This window comes from Kogia breviceps, chromosome 16 (genome assembly GCF_026419965.1).
Source record: "Kogia breviceps isolate mKogBre1 chromosome 16, mKogBre1 haplotype 1, whole genome shotgun sequence".
NCBI lineage: Eukaryota > Metazoa > Chordata > Mammalia > Artiodactyla > Physeteridae > Kogia > Kogia breviceps.
Window position 1 is genome coordinate 2030759 of NC_081325.1, and position 16066 is coordinate 2046824.

The 16066-nt window shown below is 41.7% G+C and overlaps 1 protein-coding gene and 1 non-coding gene across 12 annotated transcripts in view; one reads left to right on the forward strand and one right to left on the reverse strand.

Moving 5' to 3' along the window:
* The window catches only part of ZMYM5 (zinc finger MYM-type containing 5), a 76233-nt gene that overhangs the window by 58204 nt on the left and 1963 nt on the right, over positions 1-16066 (reverse strand). For 7 of the 11 annotated variants that reach the window (XR_010837111.1, XM_067016184.1, XM_067016183.1 and 4 more), the window contains exons 3-4: positions 2104-2177; positions 706-2014 (exon numbers count right to left, since the gene is read on the reverse strand). The gene's annotated coding sequence lies outside the window, so the exon portion shown is untranslated. The remainder of the gene's footprint in view (positions 1-705; positions 2015-2103; positions 2178-16066) is intronic. The other 4 variants (XM_067016188.1, XM_067016186.1, XM_067016185.1 and 1 more) reach the window with 1 other exon arrangement.
* On the forward strand, positions 12837-12943 carry LOC131743588 (U6 spliceosomal RNA). Its single transcript, XR_009331859.1, has one exon. It is a non-coding gene; the product is annotated as a U6 spliceosomal RNA (small nuclear RNA).

Consider the following 16066-nt stretch of genomic DNA (forward strand, 5'->3'; position numbering starts at 1 on the left):
TGGTGTCAAGAGTGGCTCTAGAGGAGCAGAGTATTAACGATGAGTCTTCGAATTGGCCTGGAGTTTCTGGAATCGGCCCCGAATCTAATCATATAAAGATGCTAATGACTCTAGTTCCAGTAGTAAACAGCTTACTAATAGTCCCTGGTGTGATCCGACGATCGAGACGCACAAAATATATCCATTGGACACTCCTAATAGATGGCTTGTAAGAAGCAAGGAGGCAAAAAAAAAAAAAAAGCAGCAAGGAGGCAGATGGCTGTGTATATGACATTTGTGAGCATTTTCTTCCTCTGCAATCTCTTTTATTTTTATTTATTTTTTTATTAATTGATATCGAGTACAGTTGCTCTACAATGTTGTGTTACTTTCTACTGTGCGGCAACGTGAATCAGTTATAGGTACACATATATCCACTCTATTTAGGATGTCCTTCCCTTCTAGGTCACGGCAGAGCACGGAGTAGAGTTCCCTACGCTACGCAGTAGGTTCTCATCACTTATCTATTTTACACATAGCAGTGTGTACATGTCGTTCCCAATCTCCCAATTCCTCCCACCTCTCTCCCCGCCTTGGTAACCGTACTTTTGTTTCCGACATCTGTGACTCTCTTTCTGCCTTGCAAGTAAGTTCATTCGTACCATTTTCCTAGATTCCACAAATAAGCAATATTATATGATATTCGTTTTTCTCTTCCTGACTTACTTCACTCTGTATGACAATCTCTAGGTCCATCCATGCTGCTGCAGATGGCCTTGTTTCGTTCTTTTTTATGGCTGAGTAATATTCCACTGTAGAGATGTGCTACATCTTCTTTATCCATTCCTCTGTTGATGGATATTTACGTTGCTTCCATGTCTTGGCTGCTGTAAATATTTGCAAACATTGTGGAAAAACAAATGAACATAATGAGATCGACTAGTTGCTGGACAAAGTCGTGGAAGAAAAGGAGGAGCTCAGGTACTCAGACCCCCAGCTCAAGTGTTGTATAATGACCCGAAGGTGGCTGTGTGTTCCCTGAAGGAGGCCCTTATCCCGTGTAGCGCCAGGGCTGAAGTAGCTGAAAACAGAAGAGCACAGTCTCCTCCTGTGATTTACGGTGAGTCACAAGGCAAGCTGAACAGCCAGTCCCTCCGTGTGTTTGCTGTGGAGGTGAGGGTGCTGCTTGGCGAGCGTGGGATTGTGCGAGATGGCGCGGGTGGGGGGGTGGGAAGACTCCGGGGAAGGTGGGGACACTGAGCCCCACGTTCTGATGAGTCTTTTCGACAGGTGGAGAGCCCCACACCCCGTGGAAGTAGCCCCCCGGGCCCCCCTCCCCTTCCCCGGCGGAGTGGGGCTCTTCGCCCCTGCCTGGCCTGAGGCAGTTCGCAGGCGGGTCGGCTCAGGAGCCAGCGCCTCGCCACCCTAGCCCCGTGACTCGCTAGTCATGTACCAACGGGTACCTAAACGGGGGCACGAAGGGTGGCCCCTGAGGGGGCACACTGCGCTCTAAAGAACTCCTTGAGTCTCTAATTTTTACAGCCAGGAGTCTGGGGGAAGGGTGGGGACGGATACTGAGAGCCTGGGAGAACAGTGGAGGGAATGTGAGCCCAGATCAGAGAGCTTACACTGAACGTTGCCGCCTGGGAGTCGAGAAACGCTATCTGGCTGGTTGGCTGAAACGTGGACCAAAAGTTGCCCGAATCGTGAGGTGGAAATAGCAGAACTGCCTTAGTTTCATGAAGAGGCAGGGAGACAAAGGCTTCGGGAGATTCAAATGTTAAGAGTGGATTTGTCTTTTAAGACTTACTCACCAGCACTGGGAAGGTCCAGAACACCTACCTTTCACCAACACTGGGAGAAATACCTTTGTGAGGGGAGAGCTGGCACCCTTGAAGAGCTCCATGGTCACTCTTCTCTGTCGGCCGGACCTTCCAGTGGCAACTGCAGTCATGCTTTGGGAAACCGAAATGCCAGGGGATAACTGGATCCCAGGCGGGAGGGGCCCACTGCCAAAGGCTAGTTGATGGTGTTCCTACAAATAAGATAGACAGGAAGCCTATTACGTCCTTACTTTGTGTGTAGAATCAGAAAATGTCTAGGTCAGTTGAATAGAAGTCTCACCTGGACCAGAAAATCAGGCCGTCACGGCCCATCCATCAGTTCCCACACTTGAGCTAGTTTACAGGCTCAGAGCCCTTGAATGAACAAGAGAACAGGTCCTCAGAGCAAGGTTCCCAGGGCACTGCCCGAAATTCACGCTGTTAATCTTCCTCCCAGGCTTCACCAAAGGCACCGATGGCCTTTTACCAGGTTCACTGTGCTTTGGGGAAAAGGAAATGATCAGACTTTTCAGGGACTGCTGGACACTGGCTCTGAATGGACACTGATTTCAGGAGACCCTATGTCCCTGTGGCCCCCCAGTCAGAGTAGGGGCTTGTGGAGGTCAGGTGATCAATGGAGGTTTAGCTCACATCTTTCACACAGTGAGCCCCGTGGGTGAGCCCCGTGAGTGCTCAGGCACATCTTGTGTTTTTCTCCCAGTTCCACAATGCATAATTGGAATAGACAGCAGCTGGCTGTACCCCTTTACTGGTTCCCGGACTTGTGGAGTGAGAGCTTAGAGGTGAGAAAGGACACATTCCTGTCCATAAGACCCACCAGGAGCAGTCTGCTCTCAGCTGGTAAAGCTGGCAATTAGACCTTCACTGTCCTACCTCGGAGGATATCAACTCTCCAGCTCTATGTCAGAGTTTAGTTCACAGGGGTCTTGATCACATTTGTAAGTGTACAATACATTACTGTGAAGGAGCTCTTTATATATTCTGGCTATGAATCCCTTATCAGATACATGGTTTATAAATATTTTCTCCCATTCCATAGGTTGACTTTTCACTCTGTTGATTGTTTCTCTTTTCCTTTTTTTTTTTTTGTTGCTTGTTTCCTTTGCTGTTTTAAATTTTGATATAGTCCTATTGTCTATTTTTGCTTCTGTTACCTGTGTTTTTGGTGCCATATCCAAGAAATCATTGCCAAATCCAATGTCATGAGGCTATCCCCCTATGTTTTATTCTAAGTGTTTTATAGTTTTAGCACTTCTTCGGAGGTCTTTGATCCATTTCAAGTTAATTTTTATATATGGTGTAAGATAAGAATCCAACTTCAAAAGAAAAAGAAATGAAGGTATCACATGTCCTGATTTCAAAACATGCCACAAAGCTACAGTCATCAAAATAGTGTGGTCCTGACATAAACTCAGACTTGTAGACCAATGGAATGAATAGAGAACCCAGAAAAGGACCCTCAAGTACGTGGTCAAATGGTCTTTGATAACAGTGCAAAGGTCCAAAATGTAGTTGCTTATGCTAAGCCCCATGTCACAAAACTGAGACTTAATTATAGTTTTTGATGTCTTACTTAGATTATTACTAGTTAAGTAATCTGCCTTATAGACCCCGTCCATCCCCTAAAGGAAAGTAGCTTTGTAATAACCAACATGAGTTTTGCAGTTTCGCCTCATATAATTTCCCTGTTCCTGTTCCCTTCTGCCTATAAAAGCCTTTCATTTTGTATAGCTTCTTTTAATTTTTTAATTTTTATTTTTTTGCTGCACCTTGTGGCTTGTGGGATTTTAGTTCCCTGACCAGGGATTAAACCTGGGCCCTTGGCAGTGAGAACATGCAGTCCTAACCACTTGACCACCGGAGATTTTTTAAAAATATTTATTTGGCTGTGCTGGGTCTTAGTTGCAGCACGTGGGATCTTCAGTTGTGGATGCAGACTCTTAGTTGCAGCATCCAGGATCTAGTTCCCTGACCAGGGATTGAACCTGGGGCCCCTGCCCTGGGAGCACAGAGTCTTAACCATTGGATCACCTGGGAAGTCCCCCTCTGTACAGCTTCTTGAAACTCCTTTCTATCTGCCAGATTGGATGCTGCCAAATTTGAATCGATTTTTGCTCAAATAAACTTTTTAAAAATTTTAATATGCCTCAGTTTATCTTTTAACAGTCTCTTCAACAAATGGTATTGGAAAAACTGGATATCAACATGTGAAAGAAAGAAGCTGGACCCTTACCTTACCCCACATACAAAAATTAATTCAAAATGGATTAAAGACCTAAATGTAAGACCTCAAACTTATAAAACTCCTAGAAGAAAACAAGGGAAAAGCTTCATGATATTTGATTTGGCAATGATTTCTTGGACATGACACCAAAAGCACAGGCAACAGAAGCAAAAATAGAAAAATGAGACCACACCAAACTTAAAAATTTCTGCATAGCAAAGGAAACAATCAACAGAGTGAAAGGCAATTTACATAATGGGAGAAAATATTTGCAAACCATATATCTGATAAGGAATATATAGAACTTCACAATAATATAGTGTATACTTTAAAATTTAAGAGAGTAGATCCGTGTTAAGTGTTCTTAATATAACAAAATAAATTTGGAACTCTCATGCAATATTTTTGGGAATGTAAAACAGTGCAGCCACTATGGAAAACAGTATGGAGGATCCTCAAAAAATTAAAAATTTAATTAGTGTATGATCCAGCAATCCCACTTCAGGGTACAAATCCAAAACAGTTGAAAACATAGCAGCATTGGGACTTCCCTCGTGGCATAGTGGTTGAGAGTCTGCCTGCCAGTGCAGGGGACACAGGTTCAATCCCAGGTCCGGGAAGATCCCACATGCCGTGGAGCAACTAAACCTGTGCACCACAACTACTGAGTCTGCGCTGTAGAGCCTGAGCCACAACTACTGAGCCTGCGAGCCACAACTACTGAAGCCCGTGTGCCTAGAGCCCGTGCTCCACAACAAGAGAAGCCACAGCAATGAGAAGCCCACACACTGCAATGAAGAGTAGTCCCCGCTCACCGCAACTAGAGAAAGCCCATGCACAGCAACGAAGACCCAACACAGCAAAGACAAAAAAAAAAAGAAAAAGAAAACATAGCAGCATTATTCACAATAGCCAAGAGATGGAGGCAACAGGCAACAGAAAGGTCCATCAGTGGATGACTGGATAAACAGAATGTTGTACTATATATACATACAATGCAATACCATTCAGCCTTAAAAAAAGGAAATCTTGTCACATGTTACAATATGGATGACTTGAGGACATTATGCTCAGTGAAATAAGCAAGTCACAAAAGACAAATACTATATGATTCCACTTATATGAGGTACCTAGAATAGTCACAATGTTAGGAACAGAAAGTAGAATCATGGTTGTCAGTGAGTTTGGAGAGAGGGAAAAAGAAAATTGTTCAATAGATACAGTTTCAGTTTTGCAAGATGAAAAAGTTCTAGAGATCTGCTGCAGAAAAATGTGCATATAGTTAACACTATTGTAGCATGCATTTTTAAACTGGTTATGATGGTGTTTTTAACCACATAAAATAAAAAATAATAATAAAAGAAAAAAGAATCCACCTTCATTATTTTTCATGTTGACATCCCATTTTGACATCATCATTTATTGAAAAGGCGGTCCATTTCCCATTGAATAGTCTCGGCGCCCTTCTTGAAAGTCATTCGAAACTGAATCCAGCAGTATATTAAAAGGATTATAGGGAATTCCCTGGCAGTCTAGTGGTTAGGACTCTGCACTTTCACTGCTGAGGGTATGAGTTCAGGGAACGAAGATCCCATATGTTGCGCTGCATGGCCAAAAAAAAAAAAAGAAAAAGAGGGCTTCCCTGGTGGCGCAGTGGTTGAGAATCCGCCTGCCGATGCAGGGGACACGGGTTCGTGCCCTGGTCCGGGAAGATCCCACATGCCGCGGAGCAACTAAGCCCATGAGCCATGGCCGCTGGGCCTGCGCGTCCGGAGCCTGTGCTCCGCAACGGGAGAGGCCACAACAGTGAGAGGCCCGCATACCGCAAAAAAAAAAAAAAAAGAAAAAGAAAGGATTATACACGATGAGCAAGTGGGATTTATTCCTGGAATGCAAGGAAGTTCCAATATACAAAAATTGATCAATGTAACATACTCTATTAACAGAATGAAGGGAAAAAAGAAAAAAAACACATGATAATCTCCAATGATGCCAAAAAAGCATCTGGCAAAATTAGCAGCTTTTCATGATAAAAACACAAAATATACTAAGAATAGAAGGAAACTATCTCAAAATAATAAAGTCCATATATGAAAAATCAACAACTCAATAGTGAAAAATTTAAAGCTTTTCCCCTAAGAACAAAAATAAGATGAGGATTCAGTTTCCCCCACTTTTATTCAGCATAGCATTGGAGGCAAGAAAAAGAAAAAAAGGGCATCCAGACTGGAAAAGAAGAAGTAAAACAATCTTTGTTCATAGATAACACAATTTTATATGAAATAAGCCCTAAAGATTCCATGGGGGGAAAAAAACAACTGTTAAGGCTAATTCAGTAAAATTTCAAGATACAAGATCAACACACAAAAATCAATTGCATTTCTAAACAATTAAAATGAGCAGGGAATTCCCCAGCAGTCCAGTAGCTAGGACTCCATGGTGCCATTGCAAGCGGTTTGATCTCTGGTTGGGGAACTAAGATCCTCACACCAGCATGGCCAAAAAAAAAAAAAAAAGTGAAAAAGAAATTAATTTCATTTACAAGACCATAAAAAATAATAAAATACTTAGGAATAAACTTAACCAAGGAGGTAAAAGACATTTACACTGAAAACTACACAACAATGCTGAAAAAATTTAACGAGACACAAACAAATGGAAAGATGTTTCCATCTTCCCATCTTCAACAAACGGTGGTGGCAAAACCAGATATTCACATGCGAAAGAATGAAGTTGGATCCTTACCTAATACCATGTACGAAGTTAGACTCAAAGAGAATCAAAGACTTAAATGTAAGAGATAAAATTATAAATCTGTTAGAAAAAAAACATAGGGCTAAATATTTATGACCTTGAATTTGGCAATGATATTTTGTACATGACACCAAAGGCACAGGCAACAAAAGAAAACATAGACAAATCAAACTTCATAAAAATGTAAGCTGTTGGGCTTCCCTGGTGGCGCAGTGGTTGGGAATCCGCCTGCCGATGCAGGAGACACGGGTTCGTGCCCTGGTCCGGGAAGATCCCACATGCCGTGGAGCGGCTGGGCCCGTGAGCCGTGGCCGCTGGGCCTGTGCGTCCGGAGCCTGTGCTCTGCAGCGGGAGAGGCCACAACAGTGAGAGGCCCGCATACTGCAAAAATAAAAAAAAAAAATAAAAATAAATAAAAATAAAAAAAAAAATAAAGTAAGCTGTTGCACATCAAAGGATTCTGTCAACAGAGTAAAAAGGCAACCCACAGAGTGGGGGAAAATATTTGCAAATCACATATCTGATAAGGGATTATAATCTGCAATATATAGAGAACTCCTAAAATTCAACAACAAGGAAACAATCGAATTAAAAAATGGGGAAAAGACTTGAATAGATATTTCTACAAAGAAGATGTACAAATGGCCAACAAGCACATGAAAGATGCTCAACATCACTATTAGGGAAATGCACATGAAAACCACATGAGGTACCACCTTTCACATCTATTAAGAAAACTAGAGGGCTTCCCTGGTGGCACAGTGGTTGAGAGTCCGCCTGCCGATGCAGGGGACACGGGTTCGTGCCCCGGTCCGGGAGGATCCCACACGTCGCGGAGCGGCTGGGCCCGTGAGCCATGGCCGCTGCGCCTGCGCGTCCGGAGCCTGTGCTCCGCAACGGGAGAGGCCACAGCAGTGAGATGCCCGCTTACCGCAAAAAAATAAAAAAAAAAGAAAACTAGAGGAAATTCCCTGGTGATCCAGTGGTTAGGACTCTGCACTTCCACTGAAGGGGGCAGGGGTTCAATTCCTGGGGGGGTGGAGGGGTCGGAAATAAGATCCCACAAACCACACGGTGCAGCAAAAAAGAAAAAGAAAAAAAATTACAAATATGTGGAAATTAAACACCACACTCTTGGGACTTCCCTGGTGGTGCAGTGGTTAAGAGTCTGCCTGCCAATGCAGGGGACACGGGTTCGAGCCCTGGTCCAGGAAGATCCCACATGCAGCGGAGCAACTAAGCCCGTGTACCACAACTACTGAGCCTGCGCTCTAGAGTCCACAAGCCACAACTACTGAAGCCCACGTGCCACATCTACTGAAGCCCGCGTGCCTAGAGCCCGTGCTCTGCAACGAGAAGCCACCACAATGAGAAGCCCGCTCACCACAACAAAGAGTAGCCCCCGCTCGCTGCAACTAGAGAAAGCCCCCATGCAGCAATGAAGACCCAACGCAGCCAGAAATAAATAAATAAATTTATGAAAAACAAACAAAAAACACCACACTCTTAAAGGGTCAAAGAAGGACTCACGAGGGAAATTAGAATACACCTTAAGACAAATAAAAATAAAGACACAACACACCAAAACTTATAGAATACAGCAAAAGCAGTGCTAAGAGGAAATCTTATAGTCCTAAATGCCTATAGTAAAAACGAACAGAGGTCTGAAATCACTAACCTAATTATATGCCATAAGTAACTAGAAAAAGAAGACCAAACGAACCCCAAACTTAGCAGAAGGAAGGACATAGCAAAGATTAGAGAAGAGATCAATGAAATAGAGAGTAGAAAAACAACAGGGAAATAAAAAAAACCCAAAAGTTGGTTCTTTGAAAAGATCAACAAACTTGACAAATGGTTAGATAATTTACTAAGCAAAAAATAGAGACGACATGGGACTTCCCTGATGGTCTAGTGGTTAAGACACCATAATTCCAATGCAGGGCATGTGGTGGGTTCGATCCCTGGTCAGGGAACTAAGTTTGGGGAACTAAGATCCCACGTGCCTCTAGGTGCAGCCAAATAAATAAATAAACAAATAAATCTCCTTCAATAAGATTTTTTTTTTTAAGTGGAGAAGACCAACTACTAAAATCAGAGATGGAAATGGGGACTTTACTATAGATTTTAAGAAATTAAAAATAATTATAAGAGTATTGTACAAACAATTGTACACCAACAAGGTGGATAACCTAGATGAAATGAATAAATTCCTAGAAATACACAATCTATGACAACTGAATCATGAAGAAATAGAAAATCTGATTAGATCTCCTAATAGAGTGATTGACTCAGTAATCAAAAGCTTTGCAATTAAAAAAAAGCCCAGGACCAGATGTCTTTACTGGTGATTTCCACCAAACATTTTTTTTTAAATTAGATTTTATTTATTTATTTGTTTGTTTGCTTGTTTATTTATTTATTTTTTGGCTGCATTGGGTCTTCGTTGCTGTGCGTGGGTTTTCTCTAGTTGTGGCGAGCAGGTGCTACTCTTTGTTGAAGTGCACGGGCTTCTCCTTGCTGTGGCTTCTCTTGTTGTAGAGCACGGGCTCTAGGTGCGCGGCCTTCAGTAGTTGTGTCACGTGGGTTTCAGTAGTTGTGGCTTGCAGGCTCTAGAGCACAGGCTCAGTAGTTGTGGTACACGGGCTTAGTTGCTCTGCTGCATGTGGGATCTTCCCGGACCAGGGCTGAAACCCGTGTCCCCTGCATTGGCAGGCAGATTCTTAACCACTGCGCCGCCAGGGAAGCCCCTCCACCAAACATTTAAAGAAGAAATAACATCGATCCTTATCAAATCCTTCCAAAAAACTGAAGAGAAGGAAACACTTCTTAATTCATTCTATGAGGCTACCGCAATCTGATATCAAAGGCAGACAAGGACACTACAAGAAAAGAAAACTAAAGCTCAATATCCTTTATGAACATTGATGCAAAAATACTCAATACTAGCAAACTGAATTCAGATTTCAAGTTTTTAAAACTTTAAAATCAAAAGAACGAAGAGAAAAAAGCACTCCATCATCTCAATTGATGCAGGAAAAGCACTTGACAAAATTCAACATCTCTTTATGATAAAAATAGTTGACAGGGGGACTTCCCTGTTGGTCCAGTGGTTAAGACTCTGTTCTCCCAATGCAGGGGGCCCGTGTTCGATCCCTGGTTAGGGAACTAGATCCTGCATGCCGCAACTAAAAGAGGCCACGTTCCACAACAAAAATTGCACATGCAGCAACTAAGACCTGGTGCAGCTAAAAAAGAAAAAAAGGTGATAAACTAGGAGTAGAAGGAAACTACCTCAACATAATAAAAGTCATTCATGAAAACCCCATAGCTAAATGGGGTTTTAACCCATCATACTCAAAACTTTTCCTCTCAAATCAGGAACAAGGCTTACAAACCGATTCAGGAAAGTAGTAGGACACAAAAATCACACAAAAAAATCAGTTACTTTTCTATACACTAATAATAAGCGATGAAAAAAGGAAATTAAGAAACATAATTCCATTCACAAGAGCATCAAAGACGAATACAATGCTAAGGAATTAGGAATTAACTTAACCAAGGAGATGAAAGACATACATTGAAAACTAAATAGCATTGCTGTGAGAAATTAAAGCAGACCCAAATAAATGGAAACGTATCCTGTGTCCATTGGAAGAAATATTGTTAATGACAATATCACCCAAAGTGGTCCACAGGCTTGATGCAATCTCCATCAAAACCCCCACAATGATTCTGCAGAAATAGAAAATCCATCCTGGGACCTCCCTGGCAGTCCAGTGGTTAAGATGCTACACTTCTATTGCAGTGGGTACAGGTTCAACCCCTGGTGGGGGAACTAAGATCCTGCATGCCACGTGGCCAAAAAAAAAAAAAAAAAAGGAAAAGAAAAAGAAAATCCATCCTAAAATTCATATGGAATCTCCAGGGACCCCAAAGCCAAAGTCATCTTGAAAAAGAAGAAAGCTGGAGGACTCACAGCTTCTCATTTCAAAACTTACTATAAACTATAGTAATTAAAGCTGTGCGGTACTAGCTTAAAGACAGACCTATAAATAGCCCAGAAATAAGCCCTCCCCAGTGCTGTCAAGTGATTTACAGGAGTGCCAAGACCATCCCGGTAATATTTTAACAAAATTTTTATGACAAAATTCTTCCAAAATTGATTTTAGTGGTGAGGGAAGCCCGCATCCTGTACTAGTTCCCCATCTTAACAGAAACGCAGGTATGATTTATTGTCTTTTTCTAGCTCCTTTGCATCAGGAAAGCTGCAAGTTCAACTGCAGTCCATCTCTGATCACCCAAATGCTGATCTCTGCAACGCAAATTATTTTTGTCCATTTTGAGACACTCCTGGTTAACAAGATGCTAGTTTACTTCATTTCCTCAGGGGTTGTAGTATCTCCCCACAGTAGTTAGAGAAGATCTCAGAGGAGGGAATGACATCTCAGCTGTCAAGTGAAATCCCTTCTACGTCAAGTTTCTTACCCCTGGGACCAAAGTCGCGCTGCTTCCAGCCCAGCCATAAATAACGGCTGCTAGAGCGAGGTTTTCCTCATCAATTCTCTGGGCCAGAGTCTCTGCTCAGGAAACTGCGGCGATTTTCCTAATGTAGGATACAGAGGAACGACCTAGGAAGGGTTATTAAATAGTATTCAAGTCCAGACGGTTTGTTCTAGAGTTCCTCTTCATTGAAATAAAAAATGACTATTAGCAAACACCAATTAGCTATGTGAACGGCAAGGGTTTTAACTTCTCTGTAACCCTTTTCAGCTTCTATGTCGCTAATCAAAAAACATTATGAGGAGGGTTTCAAGAGAGTCTTTAAAATTCTAAGCATGATTTGTACTTGTTAGATGGAATGAGGGCCTCTCTAGCCAGCAACAATAAAGTTTTTGAAAATCTGTGTCTCTTCTACGCCTTTTAACTAATTCTCAAAGTCCAACGTGTAAAGGATATAACATAGAAGAACTTCTCTGTAATGCTACTTTCTAAAGAGTAAACTTTATCACGAAGACGGTGTGTTTCAGACTTTTCTAGAATTAACGGATTGTGTCATATGTAATTTTTCGCGTAAAATAACCTAAGCGCACGGATCTTAGACCATTTAGTGGTTTTGGTACATATAATATTTTATTCTTGTCTGCTCATTTAATCATGGATTGTACTATTTAGAGGCTTATTTTTGCAGATAAGGGATTTTCTAAGTCAAGAAAAGGCAGGCAATTTTTTCAAAGGAAGAGAAAGAACTTAAAAAGCATTGATGAGTAGTCAGTCAAGTAAGAGAGGTTTACATTTTCTTTCCTAGTCTCTACTAATTGTTATAATTTCTCAGATTTACTAGAAAAGGTGTTTTTTTTTTTTTGGCTGAGCAGCATATAGGATCTTAGTTCCCCAGCCAGGGATCGAACCCTCGCCCCCAGCAGGAGAAGCCTGGAGTCCTAACCACTGGCCCACCAGGGAAGTCTTGGAAACCATTTTTTTTAATGGTTTTAATTCTTTTAATCCTCTGAAACCATTCTTTTAATTAATAAATTAATTTATTTATTTTGGCCGCACCGGGTCTTGGTTGCGGCATGTGTACTCTTAGTTGTGGCGTGTGGGATCTAGTTCCCCAACAAGGGACGAAGTCTGGCTCCTTGCATTGGGAGCTCGAGGTCTTACCCACTGGATCACCAGGGAAGTTGCCCCTGAAACCATTCTTTTGACATGCATCTTAACTATCCAGGGCCAGTATCCGGTTTTGTCCCTCCTGAATCCCCTCTGGGCACACCTTGGGATGGGAGAGCGGATGCCCTCCCTGAGGGCTTTATGACCACAACATCCTTTGTTTACTGATAGGACATGTTTTTGTCCACATGACCCAAGTTAATATTCCGCTTTGACAAAAGAAAAAATGCATATGGATTAGCTTTAAAAAGTTTTCTCATAAATATTTGATTTAGTACATAAAATCTAATACCTATCTGAATTTTTGAAAATTAGTCTGTATCTGTTTCTGTAGATTAGAGTCCTAAAGTTAGAATGAGAGATCATTGCTCATTTCAGCAGCACATGTACTAAAATTGGAACGGTACAGAGACGATTAGCATGGCCCGTGTGCAAGGATGACATGCAAATTTGTGAAGCGTTCCATATTTTTTTCAGTTTTCAAAAAAATTTTAAAAAAGAATGAGATCATAGTATATGCAAATTTTAACTCTAACAGATATTTGTATTCATCTGCCAGTTTGTATTCCAACTACTAGTACATGAGAGTAACTCTTTTTCTCATACTTCATCAGCCCTGGTTGTTAACAGTTTTTATGGTTATTTAAGAAGCAAAAAATTGTTAAGTTAAAAATTGTAAGATTTTTGTTTCAGGATGCCTACTGCAGCTAAATGTGTGATTGTAAAAAAACTGAAAATACCCTAAGCAGTAATTAATATACTAATAATTACAAATTAGGGAATATACTTATTGCAGAATATCTACTACTATTAGCCATGAAGAAGGAGGTGGAACTACAGGGTATTTCTCCCAAACTTCCGCAGTTCAGATCCCGTGTGCCAGGACAATACTCAGTTCTTCAAGTATATCAAAGCTGCCAACTCTCATTACCACCCCATGTGGTCAATACTATCATCATAGCTAACTTGTGTTTAAAACAAAATTCAACTAAGTTTGGAGAGCTAATTGGCTTTATTCAAAGATTCATGAAGCAGGCAGCATCCCTTCTAGCAGATATAAGGGCCCTCTGCAGAGCTGTACAGAATGGAAGGTTTTTATAAGCTGGAGGGTGGGGCAGGGAAGTCATTAGCAAAAGAAAAGAAAGGGTTATTTGGGGCCAGGACATCATTTTTTGGGATAAAGGACTGGGCAAGGGTTTTGTCATGCAGACTGCCTCTCCTTCCTCTTGGTTGGGGGTGGGGGGAGGGGAGGAGGTGAGGATGGTATTACTTCATTGGTGCCAACCAGAAAATTCCAAACTGGTTGGTTAAGATTACATTTCTGGGGAAGGCTGAAACTGTAATTAGACTAGGTGTTAAATCTTGGATTTAGCACAAGTGATGCCATTTTGGGCCTATGGTTTTTTCCTTTAACAATTACAAATGAGGGAACCAAGGCAGTACCACATAGCAATACTGTAGACTACTAAGCAGCAATTAAAAAGGATTAGGTGGGGGGCTTCCCTGGTGGCGCAGTGGTTAAGAACCCGCCTGCCAGTGCAGGGGACATGGGTTTGAGCCCTGGTCCGGGAGGATCCCACATGCTGCAGAACAACTAAGCCCGTGTGCCACAACTACTGAGCCCGTGAGCCACAACTACTGAGCCCATGTGCCTAGAGCCCGTGCTCCGCAACCAGAGAAGCCACCACAATGAGAAGCCCGAGCGCTGCAATGAAGAGCAGCCCCCGCCGCAACTAGAGAGAAAAGCACGTACGAAGACCCAATGCAGCCAAAAATAAATAGATAAATAAATAAATTTATATATTAAAAAAAAAGGATTAGGTGGACCTATTTGTACTGATCTGGAACATATCTGTACCATATCATTCACTGAAAAAGCCAATGTGAGGGTGATAAACGATACGATTCCATTTTATATTTTAAGAGTATAAATGTTTATGTAAACATACCTGTGTAAGCATAGAATCAAATACAGAATGTTATTCTATTAATAATTTGGACTTGAAAGATTCGTGAAGAGGGTTCCAACTGATGCCTTAATGTCTAATTTACCTAATTTTAAAGGAAAGAAAGAAAAAGGAGGAGGAAGGAAAAGAAAGAAGTAAAACAAAGAAGTGAAATAGGGTTCATCCTTGGGAGTTCCCTGGAGGTCGAGCGGTTAAGACTCCACACTTCCAATGCAGGGGGTGTGGGTTCGATCCCTGGTGGATCCCACATGCTTCGTGCTCAAAAAAAGAAAAAAAGAAAAGTGTTCATCCTTAATGGTAAGCCAAAATTGGGTGTCACCATGGTTAAGCAGCTTTTTTCTTCCCCGTAGGGTTGGAGAGAAGAAAATTATTAACCTACTCAGAATTTGGAAGCGATTCAAAGCAAACGTGTCCCCTTAGTTTACTTAAACAAAGTCATTAAGTTTTCTCCAACCGTCTGATTATTACACGATTTGATATTTACTACATTATACACCGGTCACTACCACACCAGCTTCCTCCCCATTCCCCACTTGCAATACTAACTGGCCTCCAGATTTTTTTCTGAAAACAACAAAAGATTTTGTTTCTTAAGCCAATTAGTTCCAAATAACTCTTACATCTTCACTTAGCTTTCCGATGTTTCTGTAAGAGGGGCCCATTGGACTATATTGCAGATGGCTTGGGGCCATTTACTTGGTTTCAATTCAGTTTCTCTAGGTAGAAGCAGACATTTTGTCAGTGCATTTGTGGATTAAAATGCATATTTCCCCAGAGACACGCTACAACCTATTCCCACTTTAAACTCTAGGACATGCCCTATATTAGGAAAATTTGTGCAGCTTTTTCTTTTTTTAAAATTTATTTGTTTTATTTATTTATGGCTGTGTTGGGTCTTCGTTTCTGTGCGAGGGCTTTCTCTAGTTGTGGCAAGAGGTATTGCGGTCTCTCTTGTTGCGGAGCACAGGCTCCAGACGCACAGGCTCAGTAATTGTGGCTCACGGGCCCAGTTCCTCCGCGGCATGTGGGATCTTCCCAGACTAGGGCTCGAACCCTTGTCCCCTGCATTGGCAGGCAGACTCTCAACCATTGCGCCACCAGGGAAGCCCCAGGAAAATTTTTATGAACTATATAATAGAAATAAATTTGTAAGTATATGTTCTGTATCTATACTTACAACGCGCATGGGAATACAAAGATAAATAACCTATCATTCCTGCCCCCCAAGAGAACAGGGAGAAGACAACAAATATTTCCACCTACATTACAGTATTTTCTTCACTGTAGCAAAGTTCTGCAGAAGAGGAGGGGAAAAGTGTAGGGGAAACTCGACAGAGAAAGTAATGTTTCAGCTGGACCTTCAAACAACAGTCTTTAAACTTTTGCTCACATACTTTCTAGAAAGATTTTGATGAACTGTAAATCCTTTTACACATATAAAGTGACATCTAACATAATTTCTGTGTAGTGCAAATATGTCCATTAAAAATACAAATCTGAAATCACTTTTATTAATGTGTTCAATGGCATCTAAATACTGTACTGTCAGGCTTCCCTGGTGGTGCAGCAGTTAAGAATCCACCTGCCGATGCAGAGGACACGGGTTCGAGCCCTGGTCCAGGAAGATC